Raw genomic sequence first — 18,532 nt, 5'->3', positions numbered from 1 at the left:
CGCCTGCTGCTGCACACTTATCTGCTGAGTTTCCGCCTGCGTTGATTGTGTACTACTTTGCGATAATGACATTTCAACATCGCTGCTCGTTAGTAAACTGGCTACCTCTGCGACACTCATGGGCTTGGGCCTAGGTTGGTGCGGATGGCTCGCTGGTTCGGAGGTGCTGCTCCCACCTTGTTTCCCGGACAACGCTGCTGCAGGCATAATTTTTTTGTTCCCAAAAAACACATTTGCCGGCACACCAGTCGTGGTTAGTGCCTCTTCCTTTTTCTGTTCCTTCTTCTTCTCACCGGCAACTTTCTTGGTACTGGAGGACCTGGTACCTTTCTTTGGGGCCATCTTCTTCAGATGTCAGACAGGACGAAGGTGCACAAGTTGCAGAGATGTCCTTGGTCACACGTGGACGTGATGTGGTGCGCAGCAGGACTTCTGTCTGGCAGTACAACGGATGATGTTAATAGTTACCTCCTCCTCTGTCTTTTTGTGCACCTAAAAGCAAATAAGTCAGGAGAAGAACATCAGTGAAATGTTGCATTTGTTGTTGTGGTTCAATTACTACTAGTACAAACAAACAAACAAAATATATAGTGTAGCCATTTGTGAGAATTTGGCTACAAGGGCTATGGTATACTACTTACTGTGTACAGTGTTCACACTACACTCTCAGGAAGGATAGGAAAGAATAAGAACAACAACCAAAATACAAATGTAATGAATGGGAGCTGCTGCTGGCAAAGGGGATGGATGGAAGCAGTAAGCCAATAGGAAAACCATGCAGGCCTATATGGCAAAAGCAGCACACAAATAATAACTCCCACCAGAAAAGGCCACCAGCCACATGGACACTCACAAATCACAAGCAACAAGCAGGAGGCCCGGGAAACAATTAACTGACAAAAGGCCTATAAAAGAAGCCAGGCAAAAGATGCATGCTAAACCACACTGCTTTGCCTTTTTAATGCAATAAAATGCAAAAACGAAAATCCACAGGGCAAAACAAGGTCTGCAGGGTGCACACCAACACACCAGGCACACACAACAAAGGCATTTCTTTAACACACACCCAAAAACAGAAATAACCCTCAAAAAACACATTTTCCAACTCAATCCAATGCCATTCATGCCCTAAATGATGTTTGAAAAACACACACCAAAGGAACAGTTGCTTCATCATTCACCCACCCATGACTAGCTCTGGGCCTACTGGCTACCCCCAACAATGTAAAAAAAGAATGATAAGTACCAAAATTGTAGTTGCAGCAACTGCAATGCCCCCAATCAAACAGACACAACACCAACTTACTTGTAAGATATCAAATTCAAAAGTCCTCAAATCCAATGATAATGATGCAGCAGACACAAAGAGTCATCCTTCCAGCTCAAATCCAAAGGCAGAATGAACAGGAGATGGACAAAGCACTGGGAGGAGCCTGTTGGACAGGAACCGGAAGTTGGAGACTCTGTAGCACTTCCTCCCTCTCCCCCAAAAGGACTCCTTGCACAAAAAAGGACAGCCAAATGTCAATCTGAGTTTTTTTCATCCAAATCATCATTTACAGAAGGTTTTATGCTGCTAGAGTTAATATTCTTCTCCAGAATGAAAATTTGGCGTGTTCGCGATCGCGCACTTCACCACACTTCCGCCGGATGTCAATGGTGCGTCCAAAATGACGTGTTCACGATCTCATACTCTCTGTCGCGGTGGAGATTGATGTGTTTGCGACCTCATGCTCTCTCTCGAGCTGGAAAATTATGTGTTCGCGATCTCAGACTCTCGCGGTGACTGATGGCGAGGCGAAAGATGTGATCGCGAACACTCGTGGGATAGCGCGACTGGCTATCAACATCTCGTGGAGCACGCAAATGGATTGGAAAACTCGTTGGTGAACACGGGGATACCGGTAAGGTGATCGCGCATGCGAGAACGCATTTTCAAAGCACGAACATGAAAAAAATCTTCGCAACGCTGCAAATCGCGAAAATGTTGGTATTTTCGCGCTCTCCGCAGAACGCAAACATTTCAAAATATCGCAAATTTCGCGTTAGTATGGGGGCCATCCCAAATGAGGAAAATGTCATCTATGTACCTGGTCCAATCGAGCAGATACTTTTGTACTTTTGTACTTGCCAAAAGTCTCCGAGCATACATACTCCGACTCCCACCACCCCATAAAAATACAGGCGTAGCTGGGAGCGAAACAACTTCCCATCTCAGTCCCTGTCAATTGCCTGTACAACTGTTTGCCAAATAAGAAGAAATTATTTTCCAGGCAGAATTGGAGAATCTCAAGGAGTACATTGGAATGGTCAAAAGTGGCAAAGTGTCTTGCCTTAAAGAAATGTTTATATGCCTGGATCCCCAGTTCGTGTTGTATGCATGTATAAAGTGAGACAACACCGATGGTACAGAGTACATAACTTGCGTGCCATGGTATGTCAGTGACAGTCCCGATAGTAGGAAGGTAGGCTGCAGACATACGGAAATAGGAAATGAATCTGATCCAAGTATATCGAGACGTTCTCTAATAGACTATCATTGGCTGAGATTATAGGCCTACCCCGTGGATTAGTGCTGTGTTTGTGGACCTTGGGCAGAATATAAAACGGTTAAAACTAAATTTCTTAATTAAGAAGCCCAGAGGTGTGCCATTTAGAACGCATTTCATGGAAACAATCAATGGCAGCAAAGTATTGACCAACATTTGCTTTAGCAGAACTGCCAGAAAAATCAAGCTGTCTCTTTGCCTTACTCATATACGTTTAAGTCCCACAGAACAACATTCTCCCCTTTGTCAGAGGGCTTGATCACAAAGGAGGTTGCTTCCTTTAAAGATGTAAGTGCTGCTTGTTGGCCTTTAGTTAAATTCGTTGTTACTTGATCACATCTCTTTAAACCCAATTTGCAAATGTCATGCACCACTGCTTCATGAAAAGAGTCAATGTTATCATGTGGAGTATTGGGGTTAAATCTTGATTTAGGTTTGAAACCACTGCGACACCTCTTGTCCGTCTCCAGATCCAAGAGACTCAAGAGTTCACTTTCAGTGGACCAATCCCCGTCGCCCAATTTCAACTCCCTGAGGGAAGCTAGGTCAGTGATATCCCTAATCCAAAGGAGACTTGAGGCGGTGTTGGGATTACTGATATCCCGCCCCACTCCTGTTGCATCCCCTAGGACTCCTGTCCCTTAAAGGGGATGGATCTTGAGTAGCTTAAGTTTTCTGGCAAAGAGAAACATGTCAATACATGTGCGAGACTACTCAAAATCATTTGTTGAGCAGAAAGAGAGACTCAGTTCCAGCAGGGCCTGTTCGTCATGAGTGAGGGTTTGAGAAGATAGATTAACCCGTTGTATGCTCATGACGAACCCAGCTCATCATGAGGCACAGTGGAGCTGTGCTCATGACGAGCTGGGCTCGTCATAACGGTCGAGCCACTCCCACGCGTAATTGATTCCCCGCCTGTGCGGGAGAATCAATTAGTTGGCGGAGTCGTGACGAGCCCAGCTCGTCATGAGCACAGCTCCACTGTGCGGCATGACGAGCTGGGCTCGTCATGAGCACAGCGCCGCTGCCACCCCCGCGCCACGGGGGAATTACCCCCGCGGCAAAGGGGTTAATGACTGCAAGAGTTGGCTTACCCATCATTTGTTTCTCTTGCTCTGTCGTGTTTCTCTCCCATGCGGCTTCTCTGTTGCATTTTCCTCCTCTGCCCCTCCTTGTTTTCCTTTTGCGTTGTTTCCTTCTTTTTCTTTTTCCTTTTCTTTTGGCGGTTTCCGTTGTGGCCCCTGGCTCTGTTGTGAAAAACGATATTCCTCAAGTGTAATAAAAGGGATCTGTCCAGTTCTTATGGATGCTTGTCTCTCTTCCCGGTCAGAGATGTCTGAGCTGGAGTCTGAAGTGGCTGTCTCCTGCTGTCCCAGGGCAAACGTGCGCCTGAATTCTTTCCTAGCTGCATCAAATCTCCTGCCAAAAGTCAAAATGCATCCCGGTGCATAATCCATTTTTTCCCTTGTGAATTTCCACTTTTTCTTAGTTTTGATTTTATCCTCATATTTAGAAAGTCTCCCTTTATCTCTTTCAGAAAATTCTGGTACTTCCTCCTGATGCGGATGTTTGTCCAATGTTTCTTTCAGGGTTTTGATCTCTCCTATCACCTGTTCCAATTCTATTGCCGCATATTTGGAGAGCAGTCCATGCATTTGCTTGCATGTAGATGCCATGAGAGATGACCATTCCCCCAGTAGTTTCGGGAGCGGGTCTTAGTATGTTGGTGTAATGAGGATGCGCAATCCCCTGGGTACCCTACCCACTTCTATATAGTTATCGAGAGAGATGACCTCCCAGCTGCAATTTATTTCTTTTTTGCACAACTTCTCACACTCCCCTAGTACTTGTTTCAATAACCTACTGCCATTGCGGTTGCCTCCCAACTCTGTCCTGGTGTTAGGGTGACTTGGGTCCTCCTCCTCATTAAATACATCCTTTGCAACACCAAGTCGGTTTTGAATTGCCTTGCACATTGGGTAGACATTTCTCACTTTGTTCCAAGCTTTGTTCCGAAAAATTAAGCGGACGCCGTGATCTTCAAAGGGCACTCGAGGATGCTGAGGCACTGCTGTGAATCACCTTGCCGTAATGTCAGATAAAGAGTGAAAACGACAAAAAACCTGCCGCTTTCAGCTTGTCAGTAGCTGCACACTCTGCGTTATAAGCGGAACCTCTGCCAGATTCACTTTTGTGATGGATGATGACAGGCACATTCCCCGGGAAAGGTTAAACCCGCTGCATGCCTCTGGGAGAGAAGCTCGCTTTGGAAACAAACACAATGCCCAGAAGAACCTCTTGCCTGCTACCAGATATATTATATATATTACTTACTGGCGGTCGCCAGTAGGTATTTATAGTTAGGACCTAGTTTCCATAGGAAAAGCAATTGCCAATATCTTTGCACCATAGCTGAGAGCGACACCTTAATTGAAGAAGTTGAGACTGTGTTGGATATAATAGGAAGGCGAAGGGTGTTCAACATCTGAAAATAACCCACTTCTATAGAAAAAAAAAGACCCCCCAACTCCTCTCACTAATTCTACTGGGCCCCAAGAGGGCAATCGCTGCAATGATTTAGCGGATGATACTCCTGGGCAGATACTCCAAATACCTACTAACTGATCTAAAGGTATGACTACACTGACAGGCAGAACACCTGTGGAGACCACTCATGTGGTCCCCGCCATCCCTTGCTCAAATACCCTCTTGGCATCATCAGCATGTGGTGACAATGAGAGTATAGTAATTATAATCTAGAGTTAGCCATCCCTGCCATCCATGTGGGAGCTTAGTATGAGGATTGGTTAATTGGCCACAGAGTTCATAGAACTAAAACGTTTGATGAGAATTTTTGTGGGATGTACTAAAGGCCAGGGGGTGGAATTGCATAACCCTGCATGACTTAACCACCCAGTGACTGCTGAGTTGACCAGACATTCTAGTAAGTTTCAATCACAATTTGCAGGAAATAATAGTCAAAAGTATGGAATGCCTAGTCAGGTGGTGGGTGCTTTGATGAATTGCATTGATAATGGCACTCCCTCTTGTATTTATCCTGGTTCACGGACAAGTAACAAGCCTAGACATCCTCTTAGTGCCACAGTACACTATTATTCTTGTGGGTCCCCAACTACGAGAAGAATGGAAAAAGATCTTTATGAGACCCTACCCACAAAGGGGTCCCGCCATGATACACCTTCATAGTGAATAAATGCATATATTAAAAAACGCGATCACAAACAAAACAAATATTGTGTATATGATAAATGTCCCAAAACTATGCTGTAATGTTTGAGAGGACAGGAAGTTCTTAATAAACAATGCAACTCATTGCATTAGACACAAGCACCATTGCTTGCCTCTGGTACAATTAAATATATTAGGTTCTGCGAGCATTTTGGGGGATTGAGGTATGCAGGACAATATTAGACTTAGCCTAGGAGCCCATGATATGATTGACAGGTCATCATTAGATATAGAACATAGGGCTCCCTTTTTTCCCCATTCATCAATTCAATTTAGAATAAATTAATCTATACTCCACCCTTTTGGTTGTTTGAGCATGAGGAACTTCCACACGTACATCTGCTGAATCACATGTTGGTGTTGCTCAGGGTAATACCCTTTCTCCCAGGAGACGCAACTCATCTGACAATGGTGTATATGGTGCACATTTATGTAAGTGGGCACCCTGCACTAATCCAGACAAACCTTATGGTGATTTTAGTGGTCTTAGACAATCTTAGAAAGCTGTTTAAGTGGTAGCTGTGCAGAGCAGCCTTCAGGCTTAGTCCAGGAGGAGTGTAAAGTAGCTAGTTTTGCCAGAGCATAATCTTATTGATATAGATTAGGGGAAAAAGAACCACACAATGTATTTATAAAAGTATGTATTTATTATAAGACACTCACTAACTCATACAGATATCTCCTACCAGGAGATATACACAATGCACACAATACTTTGCAATATAAACAGGTAAGTAGCACAAACACACAGTGGTAGCCAGGAGGAGACCAAACCATTTACTAAAAGAGTGGAATGCGAAACACGACTCAAGTCAAGTCTATACCCAGAAGGTGTAGAAGTGCCGGGGACCCAAGGAACCACTGAGGTAAGTAACCAGGAACCCCACGGAGGCCGTGTATGGAGTGGGAACACGACCGTAGGCTCAATACACGTCAATTGATAAGTCGCGGTTGCAATCTTAAAGAAGAAGGACCCTTCTCAGTGGACGCTGAAGAAACCCTATGGAAGGCAAAAGGTTGGAGAGCCATCCCACGCATGGATACCCTATGAACCAGCATACCTACACCAGGTGAGCTGGATGCATAGGTGTGAAGTGGCATCAGAAACCGTTGTCAAACTCATTGAGGACTTCAGGAAGATGCCTCTGTTGGAGAAGGTTAAAGTGTCCTGTGGAGCCCAAAGGTGGATTCAAGATGAGAACTACCTGCAAGCTGAGTGGACAGAGTGCATGCCACTCAGGAGTGACCAGCAGGCACTGAAGATGAATGTCCACCAATGTTGGGTGCTGCAGGAGAGGTGACAGTGAACTTGGAGCTGTAGCTGTGCAGACCAGGCAATGCTGTGGAAGAACAGAAGCCATTCACGAGCTGTCCCACATTGGATGTCTAGCGTTGATGGGTCAGTGTCCATTGGGAGCACCAACAAGCCTTGGCAACTGAAAACAATGTAGAAAGTGAAGAAGGAGCAATGCCGGGACCAGCAAGGTCCAGGTTACTCACCACAAGCAGAGGATTCAGAGCAGGCCCTGAGCAATGACCCTCAAGAGGATCCACAGGCCGGCGGCACTGGAGTCACATGAGGACCTCAAGCAGCTCACCAAAGATGCAGAACCACGATACAAGTGATGTGGTGAGGACAAAGATCTTGGTAACAGGAGATGCTTGAGGTGGGAGCTACTTGGAGTCTGAAGATCTTGGTGGATGGAAGTCAACAAGCCTTTGCAATGGCAAGTTGACACAGTGTTCAGAGGTACGGTTTCTGAGGCTCTGAAGGGGATACTGGCCTCAATTTTGGTGAGAGGACAAGGCAGGCCTTGAGGGATGTGAAGAACTGCAACCTGTGTTGCTGAGCCTTTCAGAGTCTGTGGGAGCCGTGCATCAGCAGACAGGTCAGCTTCATTGCGGTGCTTGCAGATGTAGGTAAGTGACTCCTTCGCATCAAGGGTGATTCCTTCATGGAGCACAGGCATGGACATTGCCACAGACGAGCAGGGCTACAAAACTAAGAGCAGCAAGAGTCTTCCCAGTTGCAGTCTCGATACCCAGAGCAAAGTCCAGCAAAGTCCAGAGTGCCCAGATGGTGGAAGAAGAAGTGGGGTCTCAATATGAATCCTATCGCATGATGAATCTAGCGACCCTCCTACAGGTAATCCCTTAAGTACCCTAAGGAAAGGTTTGGGACGATTAAGGGTTCTCTCCCAGGGGAGGGGTCAGACAGTTGGGATGATACTCCCATGTCCTTTGTCTAGTTTTTCACAGGAGCCAACCGCTCCCTGAGCTGGTATGATCTGGAATATGCAAGAACGGCACCAAACGTGCCCTTCAAGCAGACTGAGTGGCGCTGGCAACTGCTGCTACCTGGCCCCAATACACTAAGGGCCATATGTATCGTTCAAAATTGCGATTGCAAACGCCGAAATTCTGCGAATTTCGGCGTTTGTGTTCGGAATTTAGCTAAGTGGGATGTATGAAAGGAAAACAACCTCGCAAAATAAGGAATCGCAAAATTTGCGATTCCTTATTTTGCGATTGCATTTAAGGAATCGCAAATTGCGATTCATTAAATGCAATGTAAGAGGCCCAGAAAAAGTGCAATTTAGCCTTAAGGAATCCCAAATTACCACCAACTTCAAGTTGGTGGTAATTTGCGATTTGTTTGAAAAATGCACTTTTTTGTAAATCTTACATACATAGCATTTTACGATTCTCAAATAGCGATTCTCTAAAAATCGCTATTTGAGAATCGCAAAACCAAAGTTTCATACATATGGCCCTAAACCCTGTCTGGGAGGTGGTCACACCTGCCTGTGACAGGATACCTATTGTTCTGCCTTCCCCTGCTCGCGCTTGGCTCAGCAGCAGGAGGGTATAATCATGTCTCTGCTCGGCAGCTGCCACGTTGTGTTGTCCGGGTCTAGAAAACTGGTACCGGGAGCACTGAGGGCTTCCCAGAGGAGCTTTACAGTGCAAGGAATCATACCTCCCACACTGTTTACGGTATGGGAGGTATGATTCCAACATGTTTGATACCAAACATGACAGGGTTTGTTTCAGACAGTTTAGAGATGGTCATCGAGTAATGACGCATGGCCACTCTATGTATCTTAATGGCTGATGCACTGACAACCCGGGGGAATGGATTCCAAAGGTTGTAGGTGTGTCCTACTCATGCAGGGGCACCCTCACACTTAGAACTGAGCACCCTGCCTGCCGAATTCAAAGGCCTGCCTTTGGGGTGACTTATAGGTTTTAAGGGTAGTGATCTTCGATCATTGGACACACCTAGTAAGTAACAGATGAAAATATTCTCGCAAGTTTGTAATGAGGACACATTCTCGATACCCCAGAGACCTGCGCCATATGTGGCCGTAGCTATACACTTTGCCCGGTAAATCTGTAACATTTCATGAATGGGTTTACCCCCAATTTTGGCTGCAAAGGTTCTTAAAGCGCCTATGGCACGGCTAAAGGCGAGTTTCCTAGCTGACACTGCGTGTTTCCACCTTCCCCTCCTGTCGAACACAATGCCCAAATAGCAAAAAGTGTCTGTAATGGCAATCTTTTGCTGATCTAAATATATTGAGCATGATGGTCTGTTGTTCTTTTGGGAGCAGGGCATGGAGAAAGTTTTGGAAATGTTCACCTTTAAATTTCTTTTACCCATGTAGGATGAAAATTCATTTACAGCTCTCTGCAAACCTACTTTTGTCCTAGACATAATTGCCGCGTCATCGGCATATAAAAGAATGGGTATAGGCCTACCATTAACAGCCGGATAATCGCTTGGCAGAGTTATTAAGCTTTCAGCGATAGAGTTTATGTAAAAAGTGAAAAGCAAGGGCGCAAGTATGCAGCCTTGCCTCACCCCTCTGTTTATGGTGAATTTTTGTGAGCATTGCCCCTGGGTCCCAAATCTTACTCTGGCCCCCGCTTCTCTATATAGTTCTTTGATAAATGTGAGGATCGCTGAGTCCACCCCGATGTCTTCCAGTGTCGACCAGAGCATCGCATGGTCCACGCAATCGAATGCGGAGCTGAGGTCGACAAAGGTAACAAATAGGTCCCCTTTTTTGGCCTGCGTATATTTAGAGACTAATAGGGACAAATTTAGGGATTGCTCCAATGTCCCTAGTCCCTTTCGGAACCCATATTGGAACTCCGTGATAACCTTCTTCTCTTCTTCCCAGTGTTGTATCCTCTTAAGGACAATCCTGCCAGCAACTTTCATGAGTCCGTCCAATAGCGATATTGGACGGTAACAAGCCGGGTCGTCCCTATTCCCTTTTTTAAATATGGGGACTACGATTGCGTCCGACCAGGTGGAAATAAAACCGCATTTATTTCCCATATTTAGTACATTGGTTAACAAGGGAACCCAAAAGTCCGGTTCTGATTTATAGAGATCCACTGGGGTGTGGTCAGGGCCGGGGGCTTTACCTAAAGGACTATCTCTAAGGGCATCTTCCACTTCTAGTGTGGTGAATACCAGTTCAATGGGGTAAGGAGGTGCTGGGGAGACAGTTGGGTGGTTATCCTGAATTATGCTATCTGGGGGTGAATTCACCTTGCATGGGTTCGGGACATTACCCTGTGTTTTGTTGGAATAAAGATTACCATAATGTTCTACCCAGAGCTCAGCCATTATAGCCACTTCTACAGAATTATCTCTGTCTTTTAAGTTATAAACAGATCTTATGACTTTCCAGAAGGCATTACTGTCCTTATTCCTGGCGGCTTCCCCCAAAGCTTCCCAGGCCTCCTGCTTCAGTTTCGCCCTCCGCTGTTTAATTGCCAGCTTATAATCGTGTCTCGCTTGACGAATTTGAACTCTATCTTTTGGGTCGGCAGACAAAACTTTCTTTAAGATTTTCAGTGTAGATGTACATCTAGAGTCAAACCACCCACGAGTATGCCTCCCCTTGTCTTTGCAGTTCCTAGTCAGTGCATTTTTTATGTGGTGCTGAATGTTAGAAAAAGCAACCATGATACTCTTTGGGTCAGTATCTTCCTCTAAGCAGGCAAGTATGTCCGTGGAGCAAGAGGATAGGAAGTTTTGAAAGAAGGATGTTGGGTTCACTTTCTCCCATTTAATTACATACCCATTGGTCTTAGGAAGGGTAACCTCAAATGGATATAGAACCCTACTAGGTTCCTTTACTTTGCCCTCCATGAGATTTACCCCAAAGGTAATGGGGTAATGATCGCTCATGGGGTCATCCCCCGTTTCCCAGAAGGTTATAAAGTCAGAATGGGTGGGTGATATCAAGGCGAAATCGATTGTGGATTTACAACCTCTTCCATTGTACGTTGGGGCAAAGGGAACCGGGGGGGAGCATGCCTGGTTAATGAAGGTGAGGTCAAAGGTAAATATGACATTGTTAAGAAGAGACCCCATATTGGTGTGGGAGAAGTGCAGAGGACCATCCTCCCCGAGATCTGACAGGCCGCACAAACCTAGCTCAGAAGACGGACAGACGGAACAATTGAAGTCACCCACCCACAACACTATGTGATCCCCCGAACCTTGATCTCTCAGTTTGTGAATATGATGGATCATAATATTCAAATTTGATTCCACCTCACTAATTGGCAAATTATTATAAAAATTCACGAGAATCACCTTATGCGAAGTGCCCCATTTAAGTAATATGATTTGGAAGTACTGATTGGATTGGAAATCGCAAGCTTTTACGTCCGCTACGTTAGATATATATGTGCACAAGCCCCCCTTGTTGCGACCCTGGGCTGATGGCACAGCTGGGGAATGGAAGGTTCGGTAGCCCAACATGTGCACTTCCTCTATAAGCCAGGTTTCTTGTAGGCATAGGATGCCATGCTTCTGCACAATCTCTAGCCAAGGTTTGTGGGTGATCTTACTACCGAGGCCTGCAACATTCCAAGAAAGGAGAGAGTGCATTGGGTTTCTAATTTCCTGTGGATGATGCCCTGCATTCCCCGTTGTGCCTATCCGAACTTGCAGGTGTGCAGGGTCTGCCTGTAGTTTGACCTGTGCAGTAAAAGGGTGCTGTTCAAGGGGGTTTAGGCCTATCCCAATGTGGCTTGGAACTTGGGGTATGGGCATTAATTTTTCACTCGGGACAGTTTCCATTAGGGGATTTTGGGCGTTGGTAAGGATTGGGGCGACAGTAATTCCCAGTCAATCCACCTGATCCAGACATTCAAACCTGTTCATAGTGGGTGCTCCTTCCCACCCGTTGTTAAAGGGTTGCCAACCATCCCCATGTCCTTTCCATCTACGATTGTGGGCTATTGACCAAGCCCCAGATGGCTCAAAAGTCTGTTTTGGAGGATAGAAAAAGGTAAGGGGTCTGGTGACAATAGATTGGTCAGTATCCTGTGAATCCCATATAGTGATGTGCTGGGCTGTATGAGGGTCTGCAAATGAGACCACTATGCAGTCTCCAGGGATGGATTTATGGGTACGACCCACCCATGGTACTCTCCTAACCATTAGAACTCTAGTCCTAACAGTATTGGGGAGCTGTCTATTCATGTTGAGCCAGTGAATCACCTTATTCTTTAGGGACCACTGGGTCTCCATAGAAAGCGGGTCAAGTGGTGGCACACCAGCCAGTATGACGACATAGGGCCCGGCGTCAGGAGGAAGATCAATGTAGCCCCCACGAAAGTTCTGGCGGCCATGGTACTGGTTGGTTATGCGCGCAGTAGGGGGGATATTAGTCTTATTGGGCTTATGGGCGGCCTTATGGATAGGGTTGGGTAAGGTCTGGTTCTCGGGGCCTTTTACCACTGATATTGGGGTTTTTGGTATTAGGGGAAGGGGAACGATTGGCTTAGAGCGGGGTTTGGGTATTGGGGTTGGCTTTGATAAGGGTAGGGGCAAGACCGGAGGTAGCATTTCAGGGGCAAGGGAACTGACGTTAATTTCTGGAGCCGGGTAAATACCATCGTCATTCTCCTGAGGAGAACTCTCAGCAATCTGAGGATAAGTTGCTTCCAGTTGTTTTAGGCTAAGAGTGGCCAGGGAGACTAAGGTCTTATCCATCTCGAGAAGATTATTCTCGATACGAGAGAGTCTGAATTCCAGAGGTGACAGTAATTGTTTTAATGTACCCCAGACTATCTTAAGAAAATCTTCGTCATCACCCCCCTTGTCTCTATCCCTCCCTGACTCACTTTGCCCTCCCTCTTTGGGTTGCTCATCATATGTGGGGAGAGGCCCTTGAATAGGGTCAAGGGCTACGTTAAGATTGCTGTGTTCCCTGTCCCCCCCTATTAGATGGTTATCCAAATTTGGCGCTTGTATGGTCTCCCCAGAAGTGGGTAGTGTTCGCCTATTATTAAAGAACTGCAACCTTGCAATTTTTTCTTTTTTGCGGGCATAAGCAGATCTTGCATTGTTTTTCTTTTTTAGGGTTGGGCCATCTTTGTTTTTATTTTTTGCTACTGGGGGAGAAAGGTCGGGGGGGTCAGGGCTATCCGACAAGACAATGGCCGTTCCAAGTCCAGTGGGTGCGATTCCCTCGAAATTTTTGGGGGGCACAGTAGTGAAGGTGGGTATAGACTCTAATGGAAGGGAAAGAGGTGGGGAAACATGGTGAACATCGGCATGGATTATCAGTGAGGGAGGGCAAGGAGCATGTTGTGGAGAGGCAGCAGACGTGATTTTCCCTAGGGAAGATTTTTTAGAATTAGCAAAAGTCTGGGAAAGCCTACGTGCCGCATCAAGCCCTCTTCTGAATTTTAGTGATTTCAGCATCAATTGCTAGGTTAGTCTTGACAAGGAAATCATCCAATGTCCCGCTGGGCTTACTCAGCCCCATTGCAGTTTTACTGCGACTACCCCGTGTACTCATGATTAGGCCTGGGCAAAAATTTCGTTCCGTTCGCGGAAATTGCGATAATTTGACATTTTTGCGTTCCGCGGAGAGCGCGAAAATGTCAAAAATTCCGGTTTCCGCAGCTTGGCGATAATTTGTTTCTTGCTCGCGCTGTAAAATAATACATTCTCGCGCGCGCGCGATCGCCTTACCTGAATCCCTGCGTTCGCCGACAAGTTTTCTTGATCCGGTCGCGTTCTCCATGAGATGTTGTATTGTTTTTAGCCATTTGCGCTGTCTCGCGACAGTTCGCGCCCGCAGTGACGTCATGCGTCGCGCGATCACGTCTTTCTTCTCGCGATCATGCACCGCGAGAACAACTCAAAAGTGATGGCCGCGCCCGCAAGCAACCACATGGGTAAGTTGGCGACCCGCAACCATGCAGAAAATCTCGCGAACATGCCGGAAAAAAACTTCCGCATCTTCGCGATATTTCTGCTTGTTTGCGATAATTTTAAACATTCTCGCGATAATTTGCGAAGGTTAATTCCGCAAATTCCGCCCACCCCTACTCATGATATATTTGAATTGCAGTACCCACAATGTACTTGCTGGTGGAAAAGGGACGAGTCAGATAACAAGAACCAAGGGGGGTGGGCCAGGCCAGTCCTCTATGTCCTCGAACGGCCTCAAACGGCCCGCTCTTTGCCCGGTCTTCGCCCCGGCCCTTGCCCCGCGCGCGTCCCGCGTGCGCGTGGCTTTGGCAGATTATCAAGGGGAGTGACAGGAGGGGGCGGGAAGAGGACCAGCTGCGGCCGATCAGCGCTGCTCAGCAGGCTGGTCCTCGCAGTCCCGCCTCTGAGTTTGTGTGTTGCAAGGTGGTTGCAGTAGACGCGTTGGTGCTCCTATGCACAACAGGGGACCAAAAAGACCAGGACCCTGACACGGTCTTGAGCCTGCGAGCGGTACCCGCGGAGCGGGGGCCGCGAGGCGGTGAGTTAGTTGCTGGAAAAGAACAGGCAACCGAGACAGCACTCCCAACACAGCCAAAGGACGAACCCAAGCAGCACAGTCTCTGTGGAGTTTTAAACAGGTGGAGGGGGCGGGAAGAGGACCAGCTGCGGCCGATCAGCGCCGCTCAGCAGGCTGGTCCTCGCAGTCCCGCCTCTGAGTTTGTGTGTTGCAAGGTGGTTGCAGTAGACGCGTTGGTGCTCCTATGCACAACAGGGGACCAAAAAGACCAGGACCCTGACACGGTCTTGAGCCTGCGAGCGGTACCCGCGGAGCGGGGGCCGCGAGGCGGTGAGTTAGTTGCTGGAAAAGAACAGGCAACCGAGACAGCACTCCCAACACAGCCAAAGGACGAATGTAAGGCTTATATGGTGGGTATCAAAGGTGGTAGAATAGTAGAACAATACAATAAGAAATGGATAATTGGTTGGATGAAGAAACTACGGAGTTCTTCTGGAGAGTGGGGGGAACACCTACTTCACTTATTTGGATTGATTTTATCAAAGCTTTGGTTCAAAGTAGGGGGTGTATTTCTGTCTAATTCCTTGACTGACTATATTTGTTTAGAGAGCCAGATTTGTAGCTCACCCATCACATCCCTTCCCATGGCATTTTGCCAGTGCCACCAATGATGTAACTGCTGCATGGTAAAATTCAGCACTGCAGTGTTGACTGTGCAACATGTGTCTGCTTCAGTTGATTTGACATTTATAAAGTTTTCAGTTTATGGCAACGTGATAACAAAGTCTACCCTCTCAGTCATTTTCTAGTACTTCACTCCTTTATTATTTCCCAAGTTCTGTCCCAGCCTGCCCAAAAAATAGAAACATCTGTTCCTGGGATGGGACACATTTTTCTAGCCAAGTGATTTATATAGTTCATGGCTTCCATAACAGATTTATGCTCAATTTGTTTTCCTTTCCACATTTGTCAACTACAGTGACTGATTTAGCCAAGGATTTGTTACATGATTATGATCAGTGACTCCTCACTATTCTGCAATAAAACATCTACTTACCCAGCCTAATCCCTCTAACTTAGCCTGCAGTAGAGTAAGCTAAGTTTCCATTCCTTACTTCCAAGCAAATATATTTGCTGGAAATAATTATAAATTGTGGTAGGGTCAAAGCCAGGGAGTAAAGTGGGACTAAGTGCCTTGAGTTTTGCAGATGGGCAGTCTGTGACAAACGTGTGCAATTCAATCTATATATCTCATATCTTAATCCTTTCCCTGTAGTGCAGTGCATCCTTTCCACCCGTCTACTTACTGCATACACGATATCCACACTTTATATATGAACTTGTGTGGTGTATCATTATTATTGATCTGCCTTTGAATCACTGTAACATTTTAAGGCATTTTGGAGAAGAGCAAGGCCATTGGGATAAGACTACTGTCCATTACAGCTGCCCCAGCTACGGAATGCAGAGTAGCAAAGTACTAACTACTGACACACTAGCTAACATGCCTCCATTAATTTAGCACAACAAGATTACTTGTACTCCATAGTTCATAATGTCTTACTCATCAATGAGAGGTAATTTATTGTACACAGTCTGTCTGTTTTTTGTGTTTACAAGGAAATCCTTGAAAAGAAAAAAGAACTGTTTTTTTAATCAGTCGTGCTATTATTCTGCCTTAATTTCTTCCAGGCAGCTTCTGGCTAATGTGAGGCATGTATGGGTAAAAAATGGCTGTGACACTAATCACATCAAATTCAAATGGCCCTAAGGGACCAGCAAGGTACTGCTACTGTGCTACTATATAATTTTAAGCAAGTGGTTTGCATAGAACATTGTTTGCAATTTGTCTTTTTTCTTTCAGTATATAGCTACTCCTGCTGGTTGACCACCTACTAGGCAGCCAAATGCAGCCCAGCGGAACTCACTGACAAAATATGAAAGATCAGAATATCAACCTAAAAAAGTATTGCAGCAAGAATATCGACTTCCTATCTACATTATGGTAAGTACAAAAATATAGAAAAAAAAATATCGATGTCAAAAATATTGTTGTTAAAAATATAGTTTTGTATTTAATGTATATAAATTATAAGTAATATATATATACAATATCAAGATAAATTAAACATACACATATAATATGTAATATATATATACTTACTAATAAATTGTAATAATTATTTTAATACCATTAAAAAATCATATACATTATAAATACATCTATACACATAAAACAATAATATAAATACAAATTAAATAAATATATAACAAATAAAAAAAAAATATATTGTTAATCTTTTTAATATGAATTACATACTACATTAACTAAAATAATTAAAAAAATATTAGATAGCGGAGGTAATAAAATTACTATTCCAACTTCAAACAGTGCAAGATGTTGGATAACGTAGGGGTAAAAATTACTATTTCTACTCCAGGGAGTGCAACAGTAGGGAAATTGTTGGATAGCGTAGGGGTTAACATTACTATTCCCACTCCAGGGAGTGCAACAGTAGGGAAAGTGTTGGATAGCGTTGGGGTAAAAATTACTATTCTCACATCAGTGAGTGGAACAGTAGGGAAAGTGAAACAGTAGGGAAAGTGTTGGATAGCGTAGGGGTAAAAATTACTATTCCGACTCCAGTGAGTGCAACAGTAGGGAAAGTGTTGGATAGCGTAGGGGTAAAATTACTATTCCCACGCCAGGGAGTGCAACAGTAGAGAAAGTGTTGGATAGGGTAGGGGTTAAAATTAATATTTCAACTCTAGTGAATGTAACAGTGTGGAAAATATAGGATAGCGTAGGGGTTAAATTAACATACTTATTAATGAAATAATTTTTGTAAAATAAATAACATATTAAAAATGAATTAACAAAAAAATTAAAAATACATACCAATAAAAATAAATTAATATTTACTTAACTAACATTAAATTAATTCCCACCCTATTCCCCCATAAACACACAACACGCTACACATAAAAAAACACAAATAATGTAATTGTCAAATAATCTATTTATAAAAATTAATTATCAATTAATAATAAATTAACAATAAATTAATTAACAACAATAAATCAATAAAATCATAAATTAATTATGATTAATATAATTATACATTAATCAATTAGTAAAAAATAATTACCAATTAATAATTAATAAACGATAAATTAATTATCGCTAACAATAAAAACATTTTTATTGTAATTCAATTACTTCCCACCCTATTTCCCTATAAACCGACAACCCACTACACATAAAAATTAACATAATTAATGTAATTATCAATTAATAAATTAATAAAAAATTAACTACCAATTAATAATAATTATCAATAAATTAGTAATCAATAACAATAAATAAAAATATAATAATTAATTATTTATAAATAAATTACTTCCCACCCTATTCCCCTATAAACCCACAACCCGCTCTGAAACTAAAACGCAAAATGTACTTACAAAAATTACTAATTTCTAGACATTTAGGGGCCGATTCCGATCCTGGAAAAATTTTCTCCGTACGAATCGTATCCGGATTTTTTTCCGTCCGAATCGTACAAGTACCGTACAAACTGGCAAGTACGATTCGCATGGGAAAAAATATATACGAATCGCATTGGGAAAATTCCCCCACACGTCCTCGGGTCGGAAAAAGTGTCCGACACGTCCCCGGACGATTTTACGTACGAATCGGAAAAATTAAGTCCGAGTGCGCAAGTACGATCCATCCCGTCCGTCCGATTGTACAACCGTATGGAAAAAAACACCGCATGGAGCGAACCTCAATAGCAACCATGGAGACATGTGCCCGCATACGCGCCGTCCCCCCCAGCCCCCGTATGTACGCGCCGTCCCCCACAAGCCCCCCGTATGTACGCACCGTCCCCCCAACCCCCTCCGCGGATGGACGCGCCGTACCCCCATCCCCCCCGCGGATGGACGCGCCGTACCCCC

Source organism: Triturus cristatus, chromosome 2_1 (genome assembly GCF_964204655.1).
Source record: "Triturus cristatus chromosome 2_1, aTriCri1.1, whole genome shotgun sequence".
Classification (NCBI taxonomy): domain Eukaryota; kingdom Metazoa; phylum Chordata; class Amphibia; order Caudata; family Salamandridae; genus Triturus; species Triturus cristatus.
The sequence above is the reverse complement of the archived record's forward strand: the minus strand, read 5'-3'. Positions refer to the sequence as shown.